This window comes from Peromyscus eremicus, chromosome 4, assembly GCF_949786415.1.
Source record: "Peromyscus eremicus chromosome 4, PerEre_H2_v1, whole genome shotgun sequence".
Lineage (NCBI taxonomy): Eukaryota > Metazoa > Chordata > Mammalia > Rodentia > Cricetidae > Peromyscus > Peromyscus eremicus.
In genome coordinates this window covers 141,653,763-141,664,837 of record NC_081419.1, presented here as the reverse complement: position 1 = coordinate 141,664,837, position 11,075 = coordinate 141,653,763, and positions in this window count along the sequence as shown.

The window sequence follows — 11,075 nt, the reverse complement described above, 5'->3', positions numbered from 1 at the left end:
CAGGGAGGCCCCCAGAAAGAGCTGAAATCATGACTGGTGAGATCCCTCCTCAGGTAAGAGCACTTACCACCAACCCTGAGGACTTGAGTTGGATCCCCAAGACCCACATGGTGGAAGAAAAGAATTGACTCTTCCAAGTTGACCTCTGACCTCTACTCTTATGGCACGTGCAACCCCAAAATAAACAATTATTTTCTTTTTAAAAAAGAGCTGAAGTCAGATGTGGTGAAGCACGCCTTTAGTTCCAGCACTCGGGAGGCAGAGGCAGGTGGATCTTTGAGTTTGAGGCCAGCCTGGTCTACAGAGCTAGTTCCAGGTTAGCCAGGGCTACACAGAGAAACCCTATCTTAAAAAAACACAAGAAAAGAAAACAAATGTTCTCAAGCTCTGGGATGTCTCTTTTTCTGTTGCTGTTGCTTTTGGTTTTTTGTTTTGTTTTTTGTTTGGTTCTTTTTTGACACGTGGTCTCTCAAAGTAGCCCTGCTGTCTGAGTATTGGGATTAAAGATGTGCTGCCTCAACTAGCTAGTTCCTCCTGAATATGGCAGGTAGCTTTGGAGGGAAGGATTTCTAGTGGTCACCACACAGCAGGTAGACTTAACCTTTGTGGGTTCGAAAACTGCGTGCACAGCTACCCTGTGTGATCTTGGTGGAGTTGCTTAACCTCTCTGTGCCTCAGTTTCTTCATTACCTGATGGTGCACTGCAGCTTACCAGTTTGCTAAGGGGTGCTGTGTGCTCGCCATGAAAAGGGCATGTAAGAGTGTCTGACAGAGGGAAAGCCTCACTCTGTACCACACCGGGAGTGGAATGGACAAGCTAATGTTTTCAAGACAGGGCAAGGCTGGCCAGGTCACAACCTAATGGGTGAACCTGCTAGCCAGGGTCTTTGTGAGCAACCATGCATTGGGGCTTCTGAGACACCGGAGAACGTGGGTGTGCAGGTGTGTGTGTGTGTGTGTGTGTGTGTGTGTGTGTGTGTGTGTGCGCGTGTGCTGCTGTGGAGGCTGAGGAACCGATTCCCTGAAGGATGATGATGGGGAAGGATTCAATGAACTCTGTGGGGTCTCTAGAAAAGGACTCCAAGAGAACCAGAGACAACAATGCCCCACCCGATTACGCAGGCTGGCCCGTCCCTGCCGGGCTGCAGAACAGACACCTGGCGCTGTGCTGTGGGGACCAAGGATGGCGAATTCTGACTTGGTCCCGGCTATTCCTGCCCCCTGGTGGCCATATCTGGTATGGCACCCTCCCAGAGCCTGGGCGGTGGTTTGATTAGTTGCTCGGGAGTTCATCGAAGGGGTTTATCTAGGGCACACTTGATGTCATCGGGTAGGCGGGCTCTCTAAGAGAGCTGAGAACTCAGAGATGGAGAAAGGTTTAGTCAGAAGACAGCAGAGGTCCACTCCAGCGGCCAGAAAGGAAGCAGGCAGCCTCACTGACCTGCCTGGACCAGTGGCCAAGAAGTCTGTGCTGCAGACTCAATTATTCCTGCACCCTGAATACATCTGGAGGAGGCCTGAGCCTTGCCAGGCTTCACCCTCTACTCAAGACAGCTGGCACATCCTGGTCCCAGACTCCGTTCACTCTGACCCCATGACAGTTCTAGCGGAGTGGACACGTCCCTGACCCAGAGATGGAGTTTGTTCTTAGAGTAGAGTTGACGTAGGGTAGTGTAGCCAGACGTAAAAGTGACCCAGGATCCCCCGTGTTCCCAGTGAGTGAAAAACCATCTGGGGCCTCAAAAACAAAAACAAAAACGTGTATATATGTATGTGAGGAAGCACAGGCCCATGTGTGTCACAGCGTGAGTGTGAGGTCAGAGGATAGTTAGCCAGAGTTGATTCTCTTCTTCCACCATAGGGGTTCTAGGGTTCTAGGTCCTAGGTTCTAGGTTGTCGGGCTCGGCAGCAAGTGCCTTGAGCCGTTTTACCAAGTCTGCTTGGGGATTTGGACAACATGAAGCCTGAGCTGGTCAGCGTGATGACTTGATGATTGTGTTCTTCACAAAACGTTGAGTAGAAGATGGGAGAATTTTTCTTTTAGTGTGTGTGCTGTGTGTGCATGCATGTTTACATGTGTGGGTGCATGTGTGCGCACAGGTGAACCTAGCCGTGTGTATAGGCCAGAGGCTGATGCTGGAAGTCTTTCTGGATGGCTCTCTGCTTTATTCTCTGAGGCAGGGTCTCTCCCTGGAATCCAAAAGTTGCCATTTTTCTAGACTGGGATGTTTCTGCTCTCAAATGCTGGGATGATGGGAGCTGCTGTACCCAGCTGGCACTTACAGGGTGCCAGGGACTTCCAGCTGGCACTTACAGGGTGCCAGGGACTTGAATTTCCATTCTCACCCTTGTGCAGCAAGCACTTGACCAGCTGAGACCCCCACACACTCCCCAACCCTGTCTTCTTTGCGGGGCAGGATGGCAGAGCCTAGTCCCCAGGAAGCTGCTGTTTGTCCTGATCACGGGTGTGTCCACCATCTGACAGAGGGGACGGTAGCACATCTCAAAAGACTGAAGTGTGACGGTCCTTCCTTGTTCCCAGCATTACTGAGCTGTGACTCATTCCCTAGGCACCTCTCTTGTTTGAAGTGTGTGGTTCAGGATTGCCTAGTGCGCACAAGGCCCCGAGTCACGTTCCCAGCACACACAGACTGACTCACTCCTGTAATCCCAGCACTCAGGCAGTGGAGGCAGGAGGATCAGGGCTTCAACACCAGCCTCAGCCAGATAGAGACTTCAGAGTCAGCTTGGACTACACAAAACTCTGTCTAAAAAAAAGAAAAAGAAACTGAGTATGGGGCCCACACCTTTAATCCCTGCATTTGGGAGTCAGAGGTAGATCTGTGAGTTTGAGGCCAGCCAGGGTAACATAGTGAGACTGTCTAAAAAAGAGGAAAGAAAGTATCTTGGTTGTTTTTCTATTGTTGTGAAGAGACACCATGACCATGGCAACTCTTATGAAGGAAAACATTTCATTAGGGCTTGCTTACAGTTCAGAGCTTTAGTCATGGTGGGGAGAATGGCAGCATACAGTCAACGTGGTGCTGGAGAAGGAGCTGAGAGTTCTACATCTAGATCCACAGGCATCAGGAAGAGATGGCCTGGCTTGGGCTTCTGAAACCTCAAAGCCCACTCTCAGTGACACACTTCTGCCAACAAGGCCACACCTCCTAATCCTTCTCAACTGGGGACCAAACATTCAAACATATGGGCCTATGGGGGCCATTCCCATTCAAACCACTGCAGAAAGAAAGAAAAAAAAGAAAAGATAACTAGATTGCCTGAGGAAACCAGGTGCCCACAGAAGTGGTGATTTCAGAGGAAATTTGGGCAAAATAAATAAATAAATAAATAAATAACAAAAAGAAAAAGTTTGGTGGCACAAAGCTGCAATTTCTATTCTCGGGAAGCTGAGGGCCAATATTGAAAGTTTGAGGCCTAGCTATGTAACAAGACACCATCTCGAAGTCATCTCTAAATTCACAATCCAGGCTGGAGAAATGGCTCAGCATATACAGGTGCGTCCCACCAAACCTGATGGCCTGTGTTCAATCCCCAGAACCCACATGGTGGAAGGAAGGAGAGAAGCAACTCCTGCAGGTTGTCCTCTGACTACCCACCTTGAGTTGGTGTGAATAAGAATGTCCCCCATAGGTTCATATTTGAATGCTTAGACATTGGGGAGTGGCTCCACTTGGGAAGGATTAGGAGGTGTGGCCTTGTTGGAGTAGGTAGGGCCTTGTTGTAGGAAGTGTGTCACTAGGGGTGGCCTTTGAAGTTTTAAAAGCCCAAGCCAGGCCCAGTGTCTCTCTCTTCCTACTTCCTGCTGATCCAGATGTAGAACTCTCAGCTCCTTCTCCAGCACCATGTCTGCCTGCATGCTGCCATGCTCCCTGCCGTGATGATAAAGGACTGAACCTCTGAACTGTATGTGAGCCCCAATTAAACGTTTTTTTTTTGTTTTGTTTTGTTTTGTTTTGTTTTGTTTTGTTTTGTTTTTTGTTTTTTGTAAGAGTTGCCGTGGTCATGGTGTCTCTTCACAGCAATAGAAACCCTAACTAAGACAGCATGGAAACATAAATTACCCAATGATGGCATTGTACTTCAAGAAAAATAAGAGTGAGACTGTTTCTCTGTGAAACCAAGAATATCCTCCTTGTCCAACTTGCAAGCTGTGGGAGGACTGGGGTGTGTCTTGCCCTGTGACCCGCTGGCCTTGGGGCATTCCAGTTGGTTTAGGTGTTAGGTTAGAAGAATTCCAGTAGGAGCGGAGGGTGGAGACACTGTAGAAGCCAGAGGTCAAGAAGGAGCAGAGCCAAACAGTGTCCTCTGGACATAACAGGACCCTGAACTCATGACCTGACAGCAGCTGTGGCTGTCTGCACAAGACCTGCATAAGACCAAGCCGTCAGCAGGGAGCGGGGAGGGGCTCAAAGCCCCCAGCCCTAGTCGAGAGATGATTGGCAGTTGATGGCTTCTGGGGAGGGAGAGTCAGTTTTCTTCAAAGGTGTTGACGTCTGGTAGGTCTACCGTGTCCTAGTGGGTGGTTCCGCACACACCCCTGAGTGTATAGACGATACAAATTGGACTCAGTAGGTTATTTGGGGGAGGGAAAGGGGGCCATGGAGTTGTGAAGGACTGAGTGGGAGGAACATCTGGAGGGATCAGAGGGAGAAGTGAGAGGTGAATATGATTAAAGTACATGGCATAAAGTTCTCAGAGAGCTAATACCCCGGTACACGTGCATGCACACACACCATTAAATAAAAATGTAAACACAAAAAAATCAAGATATACAGATGACCGTGGGACACCAGCCTTTGGCTCATCCTTGTAGTTCCAGCCCCTGGGAGGCTAAGGCGAGACGATGATTATTAGCTGGAGGCTAGCCTGTGCTACATAGTGAGACCCCATCTCCAAAACAAATCAAATGAACCATGCAACCCAAAAAGAGGTAACTGCTCCAGCTTTCCAGCATGCACCTGCATCATGTGCGTGTTCTGACACCATCAGGAGCACAGCATGGAGGGACTGTGGGTGCTCTTTCAGGTTATCTCTGCCCCAGCAGTGCGGAGCCGCAGTGAAGACCCCTTCACTGTCTCTTCCGGAGAATTCCCAGAGGATGAATTGCCCGGTGGAAGCAGATGCTAGTTTTGGAAAGGAAAGAGAGACACTTCTCTTCCTCCCTCCCTCCTCCCTCTACCCTTCCTCCCTCCCTCCTCCCTCTAACCTCCCTCCCTCTCTCTCTCCTTCCTCACTCTCTGCTCCTTCCCTTTCTCCTTCCCTCCCTCTCTCCTTCCTCCTTCCCTCCCTCCCTCTCTCCCTCCTCCATCTCCCCTCTCTCCTCCCCTCTCCCTCCTCCCTTCCTGACAGTCTCATGCAGTCCAGTCTGGCCTTATACTTGCTGTGTAGCTGAGGATGACCTTGAATCTGACCCTCTTGCCTCTGCCTTGGAGGTGCTGGCATCACAGGTGTGTGTTACCACCCATGGCTGGTCTACTTTTCACAAGCATTGTTCAAACACAGAAACACAGTTCAGGATGTGGCCCTATAGGAAGAGAGATTGCCTTGCATGAAATCTGGGTTCCATCCCTACCACAACACAGCCTGGAGACAGTGGTATATGCTCTAGAGGTGGAGGCAGGAGGGTCAGAAGTTCAAGGTCATCCACCACTATGTGAGTTTTACACCAGCCTTGGGACACATAAGGCCCTGTTTCAAACTACATTAAATGCAAGTGTTTAAATTTTTTTGTTTTTGTTTTTGTTTTTTGTTTTGTTTTGTTTTTTGAAACAGAGTTTCTCTGTAGCTTTGGAGCCTATCCTGGACTAGCTCTGTAGACCAGGCTGGCCTCGAAATCACAGAGATCCACCTGCCTCTGCCTCCTGAGTGCTGGGATTACAGGCGTGCGCCACCACCGCCCAGCCAAGTGTTTAATTTTTAACATTTATTTTATGAATATGTGTGTGTGGGTGCACACAAGCCATGGTGCCCATGTGGAGGTCAAGGGTCAACTCGTGGGAGTCTATCCTTTTTCCACCATATTGCTCCTTGGGATTCAACTCAGGTCACAGGCTTGGCAGCAAGTGCCTTTACCCACTGGGCCAGTTCACTAGCCCACCCCCCACCCCCACCCCGTACAATTTTTCCCCCTTCCACTTTTTTTTCTTTCTTTTTTTTTTTTTTTTCCGAGTCAGGGTTTCTCTGTGTAGTCCTAGTTGTCCTGGAACTCACTCTGTAGACCAGGCTGGCCTCAAACTCAGAGATCTGCCTGCCTCTGCATTCCTAGTGTGGGGATTAAAGGCGTGTGCCACCGCCACAGGGGCTCTACCTCTGTTTTTGAAGTCCAGATAAACCCAAGGGCCAGACAGGAATCCAACAAACTGTAGTTTCTGCTTTGATTACCTGTGGATGAAATAATATTGGGCGCTGGGCTGTGATTCAGGGGTTCTGTGTCTGAGGTAGATTTCTTTCCTATGTGTGAAGCCCTGGGTTAGATGCCCAGCATGAGACAGAAACAGGGGACATGATCTTATCTACCCGTCAGCAAGAAAAATGTACAACAATTAGCAGTGGGAAGAAAAGCGGAGCTGGGCAGACGTCAAGGGCTTGAGGCAGTTGGTCGGTTGTCTGAGAAGCCCTAATGAGGGCAAGGCTGAGGCCGGAAGGGAGCATCAACGCGCCCATGAATTATGCATGGCTGCTGTTAAATATTTCATCCACTCTTAAGCATGGTTTGTCTTAGCACAGCTAAATGAGGAATGAAAAAAAAGCTGTGGTCGGAAGCCGCATCGGTCCAGTCATCTTCCTGGGCCGTGGCACTCCACCGAGATCCCAAAGACAGTGCTGCCCTGGCTCTCTGGAGCACGTGAGAGCCGGGCAGGGTGACCTTTGCCTTCAGGAAGGTGAGGGCTGGCAGAGTGGCTTCACCTCCCGCTTCCGGCAGGTCAGCCTTCCCGACCAGGGCCATAGTCTCCGGCTGGACACGCTGGCTTTAATACTGCCCGCAGGGTCCCGAAGGAGTCTGGGCTCCCCTGGGAGCCCCGCTGTAAGTGGCCAGCCCAGCAGGATGTCTGCACTTCAGCAGCGGAGGCGGGAGACGCCTGGCCCGCTGCCCCAGCCGGCTGCTGCTGGCGCTTCTCCCTTTACCACGGATTTTCTCCAGCTCCCTTGGCTCTGTGTGCCCGGCTGTTGGAGGCACACGCCAGCCCCACTGGGCACGGGCACTAGGAACACAAGCCAAGGCCTCCTGGGGAGGAGGGCACGGAGGCCAGCTCCCAGGGAACAGGCTCCTGGGATGCAGCGGAGTTGCACAGGCTTTCCTGCGGCCTTCCACAGGGCCTGGGACCACAGTGCAGAGAGCTTTGCCTGGGTCGCCGGTGTGTGCCTGTGCAGGAAGCTTAACTTGGCATTCAAGTGGATCGTGTGTGTGTGTGTGTGTGTGTGTGTGTGTGTGTGTGTGTGTGCGTGCGCGTGCGCGTGTGTGTTTTCAAAATTTACTGATCAGAAATTGGGCTGGCCGAGTGGGTAAAGGCACTGTCTGTCACGCCTTACGAGCCAAGTTCCATCCCCAGGACCTAGATAGAGGAAGAGAGGACTGACTCCCATGTTGTTCTCTGACCTCCACATGTGTGGCACAGTGGCAAATACACACACACACTCACAAATAAATGAAAAGCAATGAAGTAAAATTTAGGTCAGTGAGAAGGCTCAGTGTGTAAAGATGGATTTACGTGCCGAGTTCAGTCCCCAGATGCCACTTAAAGGCGGAAGGAGAAAGTGACGCCACCAAGTTGTCCTCTGTCCTCCATACAAACCATGGCATGCATACTCTCCCCAATTAAACAAATAAATAAATGAATACAGAAAAGTGTGTATGTGGTTTTGAGACGGGTGTCACTGACTCTCAATCCCCTGCTGTAGCTTCCTGGGTGCCGGGATTCCATGTGTGGACTCTCACCCATCCCTACGTGTGTTTGTTAGTGTACTTGTGGATAGGGTCTCATGTAGCTCAAGCTCGCCTCAACTTGTTATGTAGCTGAGGATGACCTTTGAACCCCTGACCCTCTCGCCTTTACCTCCAGAATGCTGACTACCAAAATGCTGGGTTATGCTGTGCTGGGGTGGGAGCCCAGCACCATGTGGATGCCAGGCAAGCACTCTACCAACTGAGCCATACCTCCAAGCCCCATGTGTTTTTACTTATTTTTTTCATTTATGTATGTATATGTAGGTGTGTGTATGCCATGGCATGTATTTGGAGGTCAGAGGTCAGCTTTCAGGAGTCAATTTTCTCCTTCCACTATGTGGATCTTGGGGATCAAACTCAGGCTTGGTGGCAAGCACCCTTACCTGCTGAGCCATCTTACCAGCCCCCTGTGTGTTTTGAGACGTTTCCCCTGTGACTCACCCAAAGAAATAGTCATTCTTTACGTGGTACCCTATGTGGATTGTTGAGTTGTAGCTGCGTTCTGATTCCAGTCGAGTGAAAGATTGCTCACACCTGAGAAGCCACACGGCTGGCACTTGCCCTTCTCCAGCATTGTCCTGGCATCCTTGGATGGCAGACACTCTACGCCTCGCCCTCCAGCCCTCCTTGCCCATGCTCTTCAGCTATCTGCTGAGTTAATGATTTAGTTTCTGAGTCACTAAGCACACACTTGGACAGTCAGTCAGGGCACATACCTGAGACAAGCAGCTGAGGGCTGGAAATAGCCTGATTAGTATCTCTGTCCCTCCTGGCCAGGTAGCCTGGGAACAAAAGTTATGTCCTAAAGAACTCGGTGTAGGCTGCCTGCTTGGGTTGAGAGCAGCTGGCTCAGGTCTTAGAAATGGTGGCGTGAGAGCTCTGAGCCCGTATCCTTGAGCATCCTGAGAATCTGGACGGAGAAGGCTGATATGCATCAGCGGGCTGTCCCGGGTCCAGTGCCAGCTTCTCTCCTAGCAGATGACACGGCACAGAAATGCAGCCTGAGGCTCTCGGGGGCTCATTGTCTGCATGCGTTCAGTGATTTGTGCACTGCTGTGGGGAGAGGCTGGAGCCATCAGAAATGTTTCTGAAGGGCCACATCCCTGCACCTTGGTCATCTACAGGCCGGGACTGCTTCAGATGGATTGAGTTACTGCAGTGAGAACTTCAGCCATACTGGGGCTAGCCTTGTCTACAGAGCCAGCCAATGACGCCACTGCAAATGAATTCCAGGCTCCTGGAATGGACGCTCTCTCCTTGATGCAGCACCAGAGCTGATGGGGTTGAAGACAAACCCCTTGAGGGCTTATTAAAGCTAGAAATTATACAGCGCTGAGGTGCCGGTCAGTGCCACAGTGCTGCCCAAGTTCCTGGGTTCAATCCCCAGAAGGGCAGGGGGAAAAAGTCAGGTGTGGTGGCTCATGTTTTTTAATTCTCAGGACTTGAAAGGCAGAGGCAGGAGGATTAGGAGTTCCAAGTCATCCTGCAGTATATAGTGAGTTTGAGACCAGCCGAGATTGCAGGAAACCCTGTCCTAAAGGCAAAGAACAGACAGAGGAGGCACAGTGGCTCAGACCTACAGTCCCAGCACGCAGGTCGGAGCCTCTGATCTGCACTGTACACTCCAGAACAGCCAGTGCTACGCAGTAAGACCCCATTTCAAGAAAAAAACCAAATTGGGCCAGCGAGAAGGCTCTGTGGTAAAAATGCTTGCTGAGCAATGGAAAGAGAGAATGGACTCCTGAACGTCGTCCTCTGACCTCTACAGACACTGGCTCTAAGCTCATACAGACAGCACACATAAACACATACGCTTGAAAATCCTACTCATTACTTTGAATGCCAGCTTAAAAAACTAATGGGGGTTGGAGAGATTGCTCAGTAGTTAGGAGTGCTGGCTTTTCTTGCAGAGGACCCAGGTTCAGTTCCAGCACTCCTATGGTGCTCATGATCATCTGAAACTCCACCCAGTTCCCCGGGACCCAAGGCACTTTTCTGATCTCTGTTGGCATGAGGCATGCACGTGGTGCACAGACATACGTGCAGGAAAAACACTCGTACATATGAAATAAAATTTAAGAGTAAATAAAAATTAAGGCAGCCTGAAGAGATGGCTCAGTGGTTAAGAGCACTGGCTGCTCTTGCAGAAGACCAGAATGTTTCATACGAAACTGCAGGTTTCTGGAATCCCCCAAAAGTCAGAAGTGCAGACAGCCTTGGGCCTACACATACCCAAATGATATCTCTTGAGATGCTGAACCTCTGCTTTGGGGGTCCAGGGGCCCCCATTTTTCAGCCCCATCCATCCTGTCTCAATCTAGCTCCAGGGCATTTGAACCAGCAAGAAAACTATTAGCATTATACACTCCTACCACTGCAGAGCGATGTTTGTTACATGAGATTTGTGTCCCTGAGTGAATGTCACATGTGTGTGGGTGCCCACAAAGGCTGGAAGAGGGCGCTGGACCCCTGGATCTGGAGTTACAGGCTGTTCTGAGCCACCAGGCATGGGTGCTGGGAATCCAGTCTTGAGTCCTCTGAAAGCAGTCCTTGCTTTTAACCACGGCACCACCTCTCCAGCTAGCTCTCTACTACTGACATCCCAGCCCTGTTCCCTTTTGAGACGGGGCGTAAGTTGTCCAGGTTGGCCTTAAAACTTGCCATCCTCCTGCCTCAGCCTCCCCCAGTCGCTGGAATGACAGGCCTGTGCTACTGAGTCTGCCAACCGTCCATGTTTTAAATCAGTTAACACAATGGTGGACATCTTCTCTCGGGTGCACTATCTACATTTCCTTTTTTTTTCTAAGATAGAGTCTTGCTGGGCAGCTCTGGAACCATTGTGCTCTGCCTGCCTCTGCCTCCTGAGTGCTGGGTTTAAGGGCATGTGCTACCAAAATTTTTTAAATTTTCTGGGTATAAGTGTTTCGCTTGTTTGTGTGTCTATGTGCACAATGTTCATGCCTGGTCCCTGGGGAGGTCAGAAGAGGGTGTCAGAGCCCCTGGAACTGGAGTTAGATAGTTATAACTGCTATGTGGGTGCTGGGAGTCCTCTCCAGTCTCCACTGTCTACATCTTAAACATGCAGGGTCACAGCGGCCTAGGCCAC